At 49.2% G+C, this 15,291-nt stretch overlaps 1 protein-coding gene across 4 annotated transcripts in view; it reads right to left on the bottom strand.

Moving 5' to 3' along the window:
* BNIP2 (BCL2 interacting protein 2) overlaps positions 1-15,291 on the bottom strand; it is a 248,240-nt gene that overhangs the window by 58,975 nt on the left and 173,974 nt on the right. The gene's annotated exons all lie outside the window — the stretch shown is intronic.

Below are 15,291 nucleotides of genomic sequence, written 5' to 3'. Positions count from 1 at the left end.
GTGCTTGTGGCCTAGATATTTAATTGTTTTCCAAATCTGATTAAGTCTTGAACATAATTGTAAAGATTTCAGATTTTTGGACCTCTGTGTTACATTACTTATAAGTACATGCAAATCAATTAAATTTTTTATTTCCCCTTCCTACAGACTTTGGCATTTCAGTACATGGGAAACTACCCAGTGAATCATGGACATTTTGAAAACCTGCCAGCCTGGATGAGGGCCATATTCAGTGGAAGTTGTGGAGGCCTTAGTGTAACCTTAATAAAATGTGATGCCAGGCCGTAGGTGTTCTCATTGCATTTGAATATCGAAAAAAGGGATACATTCTCATGATTGTTAACACTGGAGTGGGAAAAGAAGATAAAGATGGGTGAGTTTTGAGGACAAATGGTTGCCTAGAAACACATCAAAGCGATGAGATGTTACATTGCTTAGTCTCCTAGTAACACTAATGAAACCGCTTTACCTGCCTCTAGTTTCATATCACTGGTAGACATTGGTTAATGGGAACTAGTCTTCACAGACAGCAGAACACTAAAATACCAAACTGTATGTGCTTCACACAGGGAGAATTTAGAACCAAGACATATGTCTTACCTGAAATTAAAGCACAAGTTACTACTTGTGTAACGATATATCTGTAAGAGACATTTGTTAGTGATAGATTACTTACCTTAGAATATCTCCAGGCGTCAGACTGGATCCGGAAAATTTTGCGTAGCAATACCCCTGCGTGCCGGCAGGCGTCGTCCGCGGCTCCGCGTCAGTCGTCGTTAGCGCCGGAATGACGTCGTCGGAGTACTTGGACGCCGCCCATGCGCGCTGACGTCAGTTCTGATACACAGCTTTTCCGCGCCAGATACGCAGAGCCATGATAGAACCAACACTGGTGCCATGAAACTAAGGCCCTGAAAGGGGATGACCTTAACCCTAGATATCAGTTCGCAGAACGGGGAGGATGGGTGGGTCGGTAAGGAATCTATCACTAACTAATGTCTCTTACAGATATATTGTTACACAAGTAGTAACTTGTGCATCTGAAAGAGACACGTTAGTGATAGATTCCTTACATTAGAATAGATACCCCAGCAATACCAACCCCGGTGGTGGGTCTGCGAACCAATAATCACACCAGAAAGTCCTGGAGGACGGAACGGCCAAAGAAGCCATCCCTCCGGACTTGACTGTCCAGGCAGTAGTGTCTTGCAAACGTGTGCAGCGAGACCCACGTAGCTGCCTGAAAAATGTCCTGCAAAGGCACTCCCCGGCCCAGGGCAGTGGTAGTCGCCGTGGCCCGAGTGGAATGAGCCCTCAATCCAACAATGGTCTCCTTCTCAGCCAAGGAGTAACATGCCTGGATACACAAGATGATCCACCGGGAGATGGTCCCGCTTGTGCACCGCCTTTCCCTTCTTAGCGCCCACGTAACCAACAAGAGTTGGTCATCCACCCGGAACTGGCGTGTGCGATCTAAATAGTAAGAGAGCGCACGTTTTGGGTCCAGATGGTGGAGCCTCTCTTCCTCTTTCGAGGGATGCGGAGGCGGAAAGAAGGTGGGCAAAGTAATGGACTGCCCGATGTGCAAGGCTGTGATATCCTTGGGCAGGAAAGAAGATCTTGTACGCAACACAACCTTGTCCGGATGAACAGAGAGGAAAGGAGGTGTGGAAGAAAGAGCCTGGAGCTCACTCACTCTCCTGGCAGAGGTGATGGCAACCAGGAAAGCAGTCTTCAGAGTAAGACGGAGAGGACAGTTATGTAGCGGCTCAAAGGGAGCACACATTAGGTAAGTAAGAACAAGGTTCAAGTCCCACTGGGGCATCACGAAAGGAACAGGAGGGAACATGTGTGTGATGCCCTTTAAAAACCTATTTACAATAGGGGACTTGAACAAAGAAGGCTGATCAGGTAGCCTTAAGAAGGCGGAAAGGGCAGAAAGGTACCCCTTGATAGTGCCCAGAGCAGAGCCCTGCTGAGCAAGAGAAAGAAGGAAGAGGAGAACCGAAGGAAGAGGAGAACCGAAGGAAGAGGAGAACCTCAGAAAGGGGTGCAGAAAGAGGGTCCACAGCCTTTGCTGTGCACCATGCCACAAATCTGTTCCACCTGCAGGCGTATACCGACTTTGTGGAGGGATGCCTGGCTGCCAGAATGACATTACAGACTTCAGGAGGCAAGTCAAATGGCCTCAACTGCCGCTGCTCAATCACCAGGTTTGTAGGTGGTGACTGGACAGGTTCGGGTGGAGAACCGTCCCCTGCTGCTGCGACAAAGGTCCTCCCGAAGAGGCAGACAAATCGGGGGGGGGATCGACTGACACGCTGATTAGCTCGGGATACCAGTATCTTCGTGCCCAGTCCGGAGCCACAAGGATAACCTGGGCCCGGTCGCGCCTGATCTTCTTCAGCACTCTGGGCAGAAGTGGTATAGGCGGAAAGGCGTACAAGAGACCGCAACTTCACTCGCGACGAAAAGCGTCTCCGAGCGAGTGCCGCCTTGGAAATTCCAACGTGCAGAACTGATGACATTGCGCGTTCTCTTCTGTGGCGAATAGATCTAACCAAGGCTCTTCCCACTGCTGAAAGAGGCCTTGCGCCACGTCAGAGTTCAGAGGCCATTCGTGATTCATCATGCACCGACGGCTGAGTTTGTCCGCCCTGGCATTCAGAGAGCCTGCCAGGTGTTGAACCACCAGGGTCACGCCCTGATGTTCCAGCCAATGCCAGAGGCGCAGAGCCTCCTGGCATAGGGTCCACAACCCCACCCCGCCCTGTTTGTTGCAGTACCACATGGCGGTGGTGTGGTCCGTGAACACCTGCACTACACTCCCCCGGACAGAGGGGAGGAATGCCTTCAGTGCTAGACGGATCGCCCGCAGCTCCAAAAAGTTGATATGGAGGCGGAGACCAGAGGCCTCTGATCTCCGCCTCTCCCATGTGGCCACCCCAGCCCTGGAGGGACGCGTCCGTCACAACCACGTGCTCCGGGTGGGGTAGGGAGAGGGATCTGCCACTGACCCAATCGCGGTCCGTGAGCCACCACTGCAACTGTCTTGCCGTGCCCTCCGAGATCAAGACGTGATCGGACAAGTTGCCTTGATGCTGGGCCCACTGAAACTTCAGGTCCCACTGCAGGCCCGCATCCGCCACTGGGCGTGATGCACCAGAAGGATGCAGGAGGCCATCAGCCCCAGCGTCAACCTGACCGAGACTCGGGATAAAGGCCGAAAGATCGGAATCAGAGCCTGAATATCCCGAACCCGCTGTTCAGGAGGATAAACCCGAAACTGCGCCGAGTCTAGAACCGCTCCGATGAAGGGGAGCTTCTGAGAGGGACACAGATGTGACTTGGGCACGTTGATGGAGAACCCCAGCAAGTGCAGGTCGGCCGTAGTCTGGAGGTGGCTGACGACTGTCTGGGGCGAGCCCGCCTTCAACAACCAGTCGTCGAGTTAGGGGAAGACTGACACTGCTAACCTGCGCAGATGAGATGCGACCACCATCATCACCTTCGTGAACACCCGTGGGGCGCTTGTAAGGCCGATGGGGAGCACGGTAAACAACGTGCTCGTGGCCTACCGTGAACCAGAGGTAACGTCGGTGGGCTGGCAGGACGGGGATGTGAAAATAAGCGTCCTGCAAGTCAAACGCTACCATCCAGTCTCCGGGGTCCAGGGCAGCTAAGACCTGAGCCAAAGTCAGCACCTTGAACTTCTCCTTCCGGAGGAAGCCGTTGACGTCCCGTAGGTCCAAGATAGGGCGTAGGCCCCCTTTGCTCTTCTTGGGTACCAGAAAGTAGTGGGAGTAACAACCACACCCTACTTCTGGCCCAGGAACGCACTCGATGGCCCCCTTGGCCAAGAGGGCCGTGACTTCCTCTTGCAGAAGTTGCAAGTGATCCCCCGACACATGGTGGAATTGCGGTGGCATGGCTGGAGGGGTCGCCTCGAAGGGGAGGGAGTAGCCCCTTCGGACGATTTGCAGCACCCACCTGTCCGACGTGACAGTGCGCCAGTGGAAGAGGTGATGGCGAACCCTGCCCCCCACTGGCGTCACATGGGCCTGAAAACACGGACTAGGAAGGTTTTGAGGTGGATGCTGCGGGGGGAGGTGTAAACTGGCCGCGCCGTTGTCCCCGACCGCCACCACGGCGGTTTCCACGGCCGCCATCGCGCTGTTGAACATTCTGCGGCAGCACGTGTGGGGGCGCCCCTTCCGTGGCCACGAAAGGACCGAAAGGCACCCGATTACTGGCGTGTGGCCGAGAGGCCCAAGGACTTGGCCGTAGACCTGGAGTCCTTAAAACGCTCAAGAGCATGGTCTGCCTTGTCGCAAAAGAGGCGACGGCCATCGAACGGCATGTCCAGAAGAGTGGGCGGTCCTCAACCAGGCGTGGCGTCGAACCGCCACCGTCGTTGCCATCGCCCTGCCCAGTGAGTCCGTGGTATCCAGCCCACTCCGCAGGGGTGTGGAATTTAATGAAATATGTACTTGTCCAAGGGACAAGTATCTTCATAAATCTACTTGTCCTGTAACAAAATCCACTTGTCCCTTTGGTGCCACATAGTGCGCCGTAAAATAATAGCAGCCATCTCAATATAGAAGAGCTCTGATAGTAGCCTCTCTGGTTAATGTCAGGCTAATACTATAAAAGGATTTGACTTTTGGGGGTTTTCACTAGCTTTTCTCTAATCTTTTCTCATACTGAGAAAGGTTGGAAATTTACTACCCCTGACAACGGCAAAAGTAAAGTTTCTTCCAGGGCTGGGAAAATGTGGTTCGAGAAAAAGTTGACTTGTAAACACTCAGATTTCCACTGGGGTACATTCATCTTTGCTCATGCTAAAATGCAATTCGCAAATATTTTCTAGAATTACAGTTTCCTGGCCTACTAAAGGAAATTCATGTGAATTCATGAAAACGTAAATCTGCATTAATATAAGGACATATATCCTGGGTGCACTTCTGTGACTTTCTTTAAATTTGAGCCCCTAATTCAATCTGAGTTAACCAAGACTTTTTGTTTTTATTTAAATGCTTTCTCATCCTATCTATCGGCTGGCTTCATTGTGTGTGACAACATTCTGCTCTTTTACAAAGTAGTTTTGTTCAGTACCAGGAATTTCTATGGCAATGAGGCCTTTATGAGACCAAATACTGGCTGTCTAGTAAGAACGTGCTGGCGAACAGCACCACACCTACCTGATAATCCCCAGGTAGAGAAAGGAGCATAGTGCAGGCCAAGTGAGTAACCAGAAAATTGAAATCCCCCCACACTTTAATCCAAAGCTCTTATGCCACCAAGCAAGCGAAAAGAGTCACTGGAGTCCTCTCTAGAATTGCTCTGTCTCTTCCATCTAAGCATCCATCCATTCATCCTTTCACCCACTATCTAGCATTTCATCTTTACATGGTCGTCCATTCATTCTTTCATCCATTAGCCTTTCACCAATATGTTCGTCCATCTGTTGATTTGTCAGTCCATCCGCTCATCAATATCCAAACCCACCAATCCATCTCCAAACCTAACCATTTCAGCCATCTGTCCATCCTTTCGCTCATCCATACAGTCACCCTTTCCCTCCATCCATCTATCCATCCATCCTTTCACTCATCCATCCACCCTTTCACTCATCCATCTACCCACCCTTCTACCAATCCATCAATCCATCCTTCCACTCATCCATTTATCCTTTACACTCATCCATCCTTTCGCTCCCTAATCCATACACCCTGTAACCCATCCATCCATTCAGCTTTTCCTTCATTATAACATCCTTTGTCCATCCACTATCCCCGTCACTCAACCCTCCCTGTCACTCATTCATCCATGCATTTAGCCAGCAACACTTACACTCACTCATCCTTTCACCCACACATTCATCCATCCTTTCACTCACACCCACCCTTTCACATTAATTATGAGCCTTTGTCTGTCGAGCTGCAGACAGAAGAGGCCCATCAAGAGCTCCACCTCTACAGTAGCTGCTAAAGTGGGGTGTTCACGAAGCCCCTGTTCATACCTATCCTTCCATCTCCAAACCTATCTATCAAACTCATCCATCCCGCCTTCCTTTCACTCATCCATCCTTTTATTCATCCATCCATCCTTTCACCCCACACATCCTCTTTTTCGCTCATATTCATCCACCCTTTCACTCATCCCTCCATCCATTCTTTTGCTCATACATCCATCCTCCTTTTCACTCGTATATCCTTCCACCCTTTCACTTCCTCCATTCATGCTTTAGCTCATCCATCCACCCTTTTACCCCATCCATCTTACATTTCGCTCATATATCCATCCACCCTTTCACTAATCCCCCCATCCACCTTTACACTCAACTATCCACCCATCCATCCACCCTTCCACCCAGCTAGCCACCTACCCACCCACCGATTCATCCACCCACCCAGCCATCCATCTACTCTATCTCTCACCCATTAATCCCCCTTTCATTCAGCCATCCATCCTTTCACTCATCCATCCACTTTCACCCCATCCATCCACTTTCACCCCATCCATCCACTCAGCCATCCATCCTTTCACCTTTGCCCATCCATTCTTTCACGCATCCTTCCTTACATCCATCATTTCACCCATTCATTCATGCATCTATCCATCCACCCTTTCACTCCACCCATTCATCTATGCACCTATCCATCCAACCTTTCACTCATTCATACATGCATCTACCCATCCACCCTTTCACTTATTCATCCATGCATCTATCCATCCACCCTTTCACTCATTCATCCATGCATCTATTCATCCACCCTATCACTCATCCACCCACCCCTTTCAAATTCATTATGGGCCTTTGTGTGCAGACCTGCAGACTGAAGAGGCCCATCAAGAACTCCACAGCTGCTGTAGTTGCTATGGCAGTGTGTTCAAAATGCCCCTGGTGTATGCACAAAGTGAGATGAGAGGCCTAGTGCAAGGACAGAAATGGGGGTGGCCTTACGACTGCATAAAAGCCTCATGGAGAAACTTATGAGCTTTAATGTAAGCCCTGAATGACTGAGAAAACGAGAGGCCAAGGGGAGCAGGTCCGGGCTGTCAGAGAGGCCGGTGTTAGCAGGTTTAGGCACCGGGTGAAACAAAGTGTACAGGAAAGGCAAAGTTCAAAGAAGGGGGGGGCACGAGGTGCATGAGAAGGGAAAGCACTGCTCTTGGGGCCGTATGAGGCCCAAGAGTGGAGCAGAGATTAAAACACAGGGGTCATAGAGTTCAAGTCAGAGCAAGGGGCCAAGAGACAGATAAGGCAGCCTCTTACATGACAGTGCTGTGAGTGTTCTGGAGCTGCAGAAGCACGATGTTCGTCTCATGCTCAAAGAAAATAAAAGGAACAGGGGCGGGCCTGGGGGGCCACACAAGCTTATGGAGCTGGCTGTAACTTTGAGCTCTGCTTTATCTCTGTTGTTCTGCCCTGGGGAAATTAAAGTGCGGGCCCCAGCACCATTAAACTGTCTACTTGTCCTTTGGACAAAATGCCCTCCTAAGAAATCTAGATGTCTCGGGCGTCGGGAGATAGGAATTCCCCACCCCTGCACCAGATGGAATATCGCGCTGCATCTCGACCCTCCGCAAGGGCTTGGGCGAGTTTAGCCCGGACCTCCTCCGGGCATTGTGGCAGCACGTCCGCGACCATGTCCCACAGGGTGTGGGTGTAGCGGCCCAAGAGGCATGCGGTATTGACAGACCGCAGTCCCAAACTCAGGGACGAGAACACCTTCTTCCCGAACTGTTCGTACCTCTTGGATTCCCGATCGGGCGGAGCCGTCGGGAATGCGGTCTGGGAAGTAGAGGCCTGGATGGCCAGGCTCTCGGGGGTGGGATGGGTGGACAAAAAGCAAGGGTCGCCCGGGGCCGGGCTGTAGCGTCTGGCCACGTTCCTATCCACAGGCGGACCTGTGGCGGGCTTGGACCAAGTGCCCACAAGAACGTCACACAAGGCCTCATTTAACGGCAGTAGCGGCTCACTGGAGCTTGACTGCGGTTAAAGGACCTCAGTGAGGAGGTTAGTCCTCACGGCCGCGACGGGGAGCTCAATGTTTAAGGCCTTGGCCGCCCTAGTCAGCCCCCTCCTCCGTAGCCACGGTGGGAGGGGAGACAAATCCTGTGTCTGGCGAAGTGTCAATACCACTGGCCTCCCCAAGCTCATATGTCCAGTCCTCTTGAGACTGGCACTCCTGTGCCAGAGGGTCCACAGACCCCTCCCAATCACCCTCGTCACCCGTCTCCTGTAGAACAGGGTCAACAGACTGGGCCTCCTCATGGAAATAAAAATCCCCAAAGGCCGTCGGAAGCACCAGAGTCGGACCGAAGGGAAGATTGGGGACGGCGTCCACAGTGGGCGCCAGGGGCGACACCCGCGGGGCCGGCGCCGGTGAGGTCGAAGCACCCGACGGCGTCGGAGTCGAAGCACCCGACCCGCTAGGGTCTCCAGCCGGGGCCGTTGGGCCCGTAGGCGCCACGGAACCCGGCTGAGAAGGGAGGGACCTCATGGCCATGAGGTACCTCTCGACCTCCTCTGGCATCGCTTCATGCCCAGGGGCCCGAAGGTGTGGCGCAGGCGGCGAAGCCTGCGACTCCGTCGGAGCTGCGTGGGTGGTGTCACCCGAACCCCCGGCCGCATCGTGCGAGCATCGGGATGGGTCGGAGGAACGATGACGTCTCTCCGACCTCTCATGCCTCTTACCTGAGGACTTGGATCCTGACGACCGATGTCCACTCCCAGAGCTGCGAGGACTCCGACCCCGCGACCGGTCCCTCGACCTCTTGTGGGACCGGGACCTGGAGCGGCGCGGGGCCGACTGCCAGAGCTCAAGCCGCTTGCGGGACCGCTCCCGCCTAGCCTTCGACGTCAGGGCCCGGCAGCCGGAGCAGGTGCGGTCATCGCAAGAAAGGCATATCAAAAAGTATTACTAAACGAAAAAACTGCCTATTTTTCATCCAAAATTTTAAACTCTACTAATAAGTCAAAGGAAATCTTCAGGATAGTGAACGACCTCTGTAATGATGAAAGAACTTCTCCTCCGGTTGTTCCTACACAAGCTTTATGCAATTCCCTGAATGATTTCTTTAACGAAAAGATTTTACTGATCAAACAGCACATCTCCACACTCCCAATGTGTGCCCCTGTGGATGACATTTTTTTTAATCCCCTAACTTTACACTCCTGTCCCCTTATGGACCTGAAAGTCTTTTCAGAGCTATTAGCCAGAGTCAAATCGGGCTCCCCTATGGACGTCTGTCCCCCTCAAATCATGAAGGAAATTGGTCGTGCCATTCCTAATAGTATGATGTCCCTGCTAAATAACTCGCTTATCTCAGGGACGGTTCCTAGTAGTTTTAAGCAGGCCTTATTGATACCCCTCACGAAGAAACCTGGTGTGGATCCATCGGACCTCACGAATTACCGGCCTATATCCCTGCTGCCCTTTCTGTCCAAAATGTTGGAGGCCGATGTTACCAACTGCCTCTCAAATTTTGTGGAGGAATCGGGCTATTTGCAACCCAACCAAGCAGGATTTCGGCCTGGCCATTCTACTGAGGCAGTCATACTGGCTGTCCAGAACATCTTGAGGTCCAATGCTGACAATAACCTTCACCAAGCCCTTGTGCTCCTCGACCTGTCTGCTGCATTCGACACGGTTGACTATTCCATTCTGGTCAACCGTGTCGAACAGGCAGGCCTTAGAGACTCTGCTTTGGCATGGTTGAAATCGTTCCTATTCGAACGCACCCAGTCTGTCTGTTTAGGATCTTTTTCAGCTCCTAAACTTAATTCCTTCTGCGGGGTCCCTCAAGGCTCTTCCCTTTCCCCTTTATTATTTAATTTGTATATGCGGCCCCTTCTTTTTGCTCTGAGTAAACACAAAGTCACTGTATATAACTATGCAGACGATCTGCAGCTAGTTTTTACACTCAATTCTCCAAATGCTGTGGAGGATTTTCAATCAACCATGACTCTGATCCAGAACTGGATGTCTTTAAACCATCTAAAATTAAATCCGGGGAAAACCGAGCTGATTTTGCCCGGTAAGAGTGAAATTGGCTGGAGCCCCAATTTCTGGCCCTCGGACATGGGCCTTCCCCCAAAGAAATCACAAACAGTAAAGAGCCTGGGGGTTACTCTTAGCGAGGATCTTTCTTTAAAATCTCAGATCGGTACGGTGGTGTCTTCTGGTTTTTTTCAATTGAGAAAAATCAGGAAAATTGCACACCTCCTCACCCACTCTGCCCTAATCCAGGTGGTCATGGCTCTAATCCTTTCCCATATTGATTTTTCCAACAGTCTCTATTTAGGCCTACCTATAGGCCAACTTAGAAGACTGCAGTATCTGCAGAACCAAGCCGCGAGACTGATATGTAACGTTCCCAAATGGGTCTCGATCAGATCTGGCTTGGAGACCTTGCATTGGCTTCCTGTGGCTCAAAGAGCTGAATTTAAAGCTGGCTGTATCATTTTTAAGGCTTTGCAAGGGAAGGGCCCTTCCTTTATCAAACAGCTGATTGGCAGATACGTTCCTTCACGTAGCTTGAGGTCAGCCCACAAAGACCTACTTGAGGTACCTCGCTTCAAGAAGAAACGACAGGGAGGCAGTAGCTTTCATTTTTTAGCAGCAACCCTGTGGAATTCTTTGCCGCCAGCTCTCAGGCAGTGCAAGGAGTTTCTTGCCTTTAGAAAGGCATTTAAAACGCATCTATTCACACAGGCATATTTGAAATAGAGACTTTTGTTGTTCTACCCTTGTTATGTTTTTTATCTCTTTCCAGCGCCAAGAAGCCTGTGGGCGTATGCGCGCTTAACAAATTTTAATTAACATAACATTAACATCGTGGTCGAGGCCTAAACACTTGAGGCACCGGCAATGGGAGTCGGTAACCGACATCAGTCGGTCGCACTTGGAGGAGGGCTTAAACCTGGGCATCCCTACCGGCACCGTCGGAGTCGAAGACTCGAGTAGAGAAATGATCAAAAGATCAAAAAAGTTTAGTCAAAAAATGACTAAGTGGTAGAGCTTCTCCAGATCTGCGCTAGCTGGCGCGAAAAAAAAAGAAGCTGTGTATCAGAACTGATGTCAGCGCGCATGGGCGGCGTCTAAGTACTCCGACGATGTCATTCCGGCGCTAACGATGCAGACGACGGACGTGGAGCCGCGGACGGCGCCTGACGGCGCGCAGGGGTATTGCTACGCAAAATTTTCCGGATCCAGTCTGACGCCTGGGGATATTCTAAGGTAAGGAATCTATCACTAACGTGTTTCTTTCAGATATAAGGTACTTACCTGTAAACTGTGGTTCTCCAGTATTGGTATCTTTAATAGATTCACATGCTTGAATCATTCCCTGTTGTCGAAGTGGGAGTCCCACGGTACATAAAAAGCAGTGAGTAATTACTTTAACATTAAAGTTAATAGAGGAAAACCATTCACTTTAATATCTCGTCCTAGTCATTAGGTATGGTCCAAAGTCCAGCCAATCAGGCAACAGCACTCTCTAGAACCCTCTCCACAGAGGCTCCAGGCTCTCAGATTTTCGAACACAAGTGTAGTATAAGTGTACAATAAAACAGGAGAGCCTTTATGGGGAGGAGGGTGGTTCGCATGTGAATCTATGAAAGATACCACAGTTTACAGATAAGTAACTTCTTTTCTTTTCCAGTATTGGGGTACCTTTCATAGATTCACATGCTTGAATCAGAGTAGATAGCAGTTATCACATAGGTATGAATGTTCATACAAGAAAGAATGTAGTACAGAGTACGAAAGAAAAACTGTAAATCACCCAGTGTATATCGCACTTACGTATCCCTTAATTATATATTTATATATGCTTATAAGGTAATCTGATAATGCCTATTACAGATTCATAGTGACCTTAAATACAGCAATATTTAAAAAAACTTAAAGTAAGGATAGATGCTCATCTTACAGAAAAAGATTACGTAGCACTGCCTGTCCCACAGCTGAATCCGCATTACTCGCAGCTTCCAGGCAGTAATGCTTGGTAAAAGTGTGCCTGCTAGACCAAGTTGCTGCTCTGCAAATTTGTTGAATAGGCACACCGGCGAAGAGAGCTGTAGAAGAGGAGACTGCTCTCGTAGAATGCGCTTTCACTGTTGAATGTAGAGGTTTGACTGCTTGTTGACAGCAAAATTGGATCGGACAAGAGAACCAACGTGTTATTGTCTGTTTAGTCACTGGATTCCCTTTTCTGATCTTTCCATAGGCCACAAAAAGCTGATCAGCCTTACGGATACAGGCTGTTCTCTGTAAATAAAATTGTATACATCTCTTAACATCCAGTGAATGTAAGGCCCTTTGTGCTAAGGCCCTTTCCGCTGGGGTCTGTGGATTAGGAAAGAAAGTCTTTAGGATGACTGGTTCGTTTAAGTTAAAATCCGATGGGACCTTAGGAATAAAGGTAGGATTTGTTCAAAGTATAACAGAATTCTTAGTAAACTGGGGGAAAGCATGTTGAGAAGTGAAAGCATGTATGTCGCTTACTCGTCTAGCCGAAGTAAGAGCCAGTAGAAGTGATGTTTTCCATGAAATGAATTTAAGATCAGCCCTATGATTAGGCTCAAAGGGAGCCTTCATGAGTTGCGCTAATGCAATGTTGTGATGCCAAGGAAGAGGAGGGCGCCTAATTGGAGCAAACATTCTAAACAATTTAAGGAACTGTTTTTATTATTCTTGACAACCAAAGAGAGTGTGATCCATGTTGCCGCCGAAACCTGCAATTCACTGCAAGGAATACCTTAATAGTAGAATGAGAAGGCCAGATTTTGCCAGTTGGAGGAAAAAAGGTAGCAATTGTTCTGGTGAAGACTGAATAGAGAGCGCTTCAGAAGTTGCACACCAATGACAGAATCTCTTCCATTTCAGTGTATAAGTCTTGATAGTAGTGGGCGCTCTGGCATTAGCCAAGACCTCACAATAGTCAGCAGGTATATCTAAGTCGGCAAACTCATAGTATTCAGGAGCCAAGCTGCTAATCGCAGAGATGTTGGATCCGGATGGCAGACATGGCCGCCGTCCATAGTCAGTAAGTTCTGTAATGGGCGCAACAGTCTGGGTTTGCACTCCGATAGTAGCAGAAGTTTCTGTGAACCAGAATTGGCGAGGCCACCTGGAAGCAATGAGAAGTATTTGGCAGGGTTCTTTCCTTATCTTCCGAAGCACCCATGGGACTAAATGAATCGGAGGAAAAACGTAAGGGATCCCTGTTGGGGTAGCTAACTGGCAAAGAACTGGCATTTGTGGTTATGACTGGTTGCAAATAAGTCCAAACTCGGTTTGCCCCACAATCGAAAGATGCGATCCAACGTTGGTTGGTTGAAGTTCCCATTCGTGGTTGGTCTTAATTGACCTGCTCAATGAATCCGCTAGGTTGTTGGCCACTCCTGGAACATGCACTGCTGTCAGTGTTACCTGGTGTTGTATTGCCCAATCCCAGATTTACTGTGCCTGAAGGGGTAGCACAGTTAATCTTGTCCCTCTTTGTTTGTTTAAATAATGCATGCTCATTGTGTTGTCTGTTCGAATTAATACTGGAGCTCCTGATATAATTGAGAGAAAAGATTCCAGGAATATTGCCTTCAATTCTCATAAGGTTTATGTGCAATGTTAGTTGTTAACTGTCCCATTTTCCCTTCACTGTTAGTTTTTCTAGATGTGCTCCACACCCTTCAAGGGATGCATTGGTTGTTCTTGTGAAACCTGGTGAGTCCACTATGAATGATAGGCTTCTCGCTACGTTTTGGATGTGAGTCCACCATAGTAGCGTTTCCTTAATTTGAGATGTTATTTTGATAAGATCGACGAAGGACCCTGAGATCTGCAGCCAGTGCTTGCCCAGCTCCTCTTGCAAAGGTCTCATTCGTAGACAGTTCGGGACTAGGGGAATGCTAGAGGACAACATTCCCAGAAGCAATTTGTACTTGCGGCCTGAAAGGTTGCTAATTTGTGAATCTTTTGTTGTGTTTCTGTTGAAACAAAGGTCTTTGCCTGATGAGTGTCCAGGGTTACCCCTAAGAATGTTTTCACCTTTGAGGGGTTTAACTGAGACTTTGGTAGGTTTATTGAGAGACCCAAGGATTGAAAAAGACAGGCATTTCGGAGTGTGACTGCTTGCCGCTGTGAGAGGTTTTGCCTTTATGAGGCAATCGTCCAGATAAGGGAAGATTGGGACTCCGCCCTGACGTAGATGGGTTGCCACCGGTGCTAGTACCTTGGTGAACACTCTGGGCGCTGAACGAAGGCCAAACGGTAGGACTTTGAATTTGAAATCCCTGCCAGCCACTCTGAAGTGCAAGAATTTCCTGTTTCTTGGGAGGATAGGGATGAGAAAATAGGCATCCTGAAGGGCTAGGGTTGCAATGAAATCTTCCTGATTTATAAGTTGAAGCACTTTCTGAAGAATCCTCTTGCCCTCCTGCAGAATCTTTAAAGCTTCAGCCTTGGATTCATCCGGCAACATCTCTATAAAAGGCAACATGTCCGACCACATTTGCCAGTCGTATCTGCTTAAGATAGCGAGAGAATTGGCCGCTCTGACATTTGTTGCTGCCAAGGTGGAAAAAGTTTTGCCGATGGAATCAAGACGTCTTCCATCTCTATCCGGAGGGGCCTTTAATGGAAATAAGGGATTTCTGGCTCGGCATTGTACTGCCTGTGATATCAGTCAGGTTTAGTTTGCCCGATAAGGCAGGCAGGAAAATTATCCGGAGCCTTGTATTTCTTTTCTAATTTGGGCAAGACTGCCGGAATTGAGGCTGGCGTCTTCATGACCCCTAAGCCCTCCTGCCATATGAACTCTACAATAGGGATAGATCGGACTGGTCTCTTAGTTTGTTCCTTGAAATCATATAAGAAACAAATCAGCCGGTTTAGTGACCATAGGGAGCTGAAACCTCCTCGCCGCTCTTTCCATAAGGGTATGGAAACCCCAAAAAACCTTAGGTGGTGAATCTATAGTACGTGGAGTGGAAGGCAATGGTGTCTTGATCTGGTAATCACCCCATTCGTTGGGAAGCAATATCTCGTCTAACTCCCGCTCTTCTCTTTCTTTATCAGTAGTATGAACCTTTTGGTCCGGATGTTGCGTTACTGTAGGTATAGGAGAAACCGGAGGGGGAGATCTGACCAGCAAGGAAGGCTGCGGAATCTGTGTCTGAGGAGCTGAAGATGCTGGCTTCAAAGGAGGAAATCTGCTGTAGTAATCCTCTACCATGTACTGCAAATTTGAGACAAGAGAAATAGGCATTTGGATTGTTTG

Source organism: Lissotriton helveticus, chromosome 3_2, assembly GCF_964261635.1.
Source record: "Lissotriton helveticus chromosome 3_2, aLisHel1.1, whole genome shotgun sequence".
Classification (NCBI taxonomy): Eukaryota; Metazoa; Chordata; class Amphibia; order Caudata; family Salamandridae; genus Lissotriton; species Lissotriton helveticus.
This window is presented reverse-complemented; position numbering and strand designations above follow the sequence as displayed.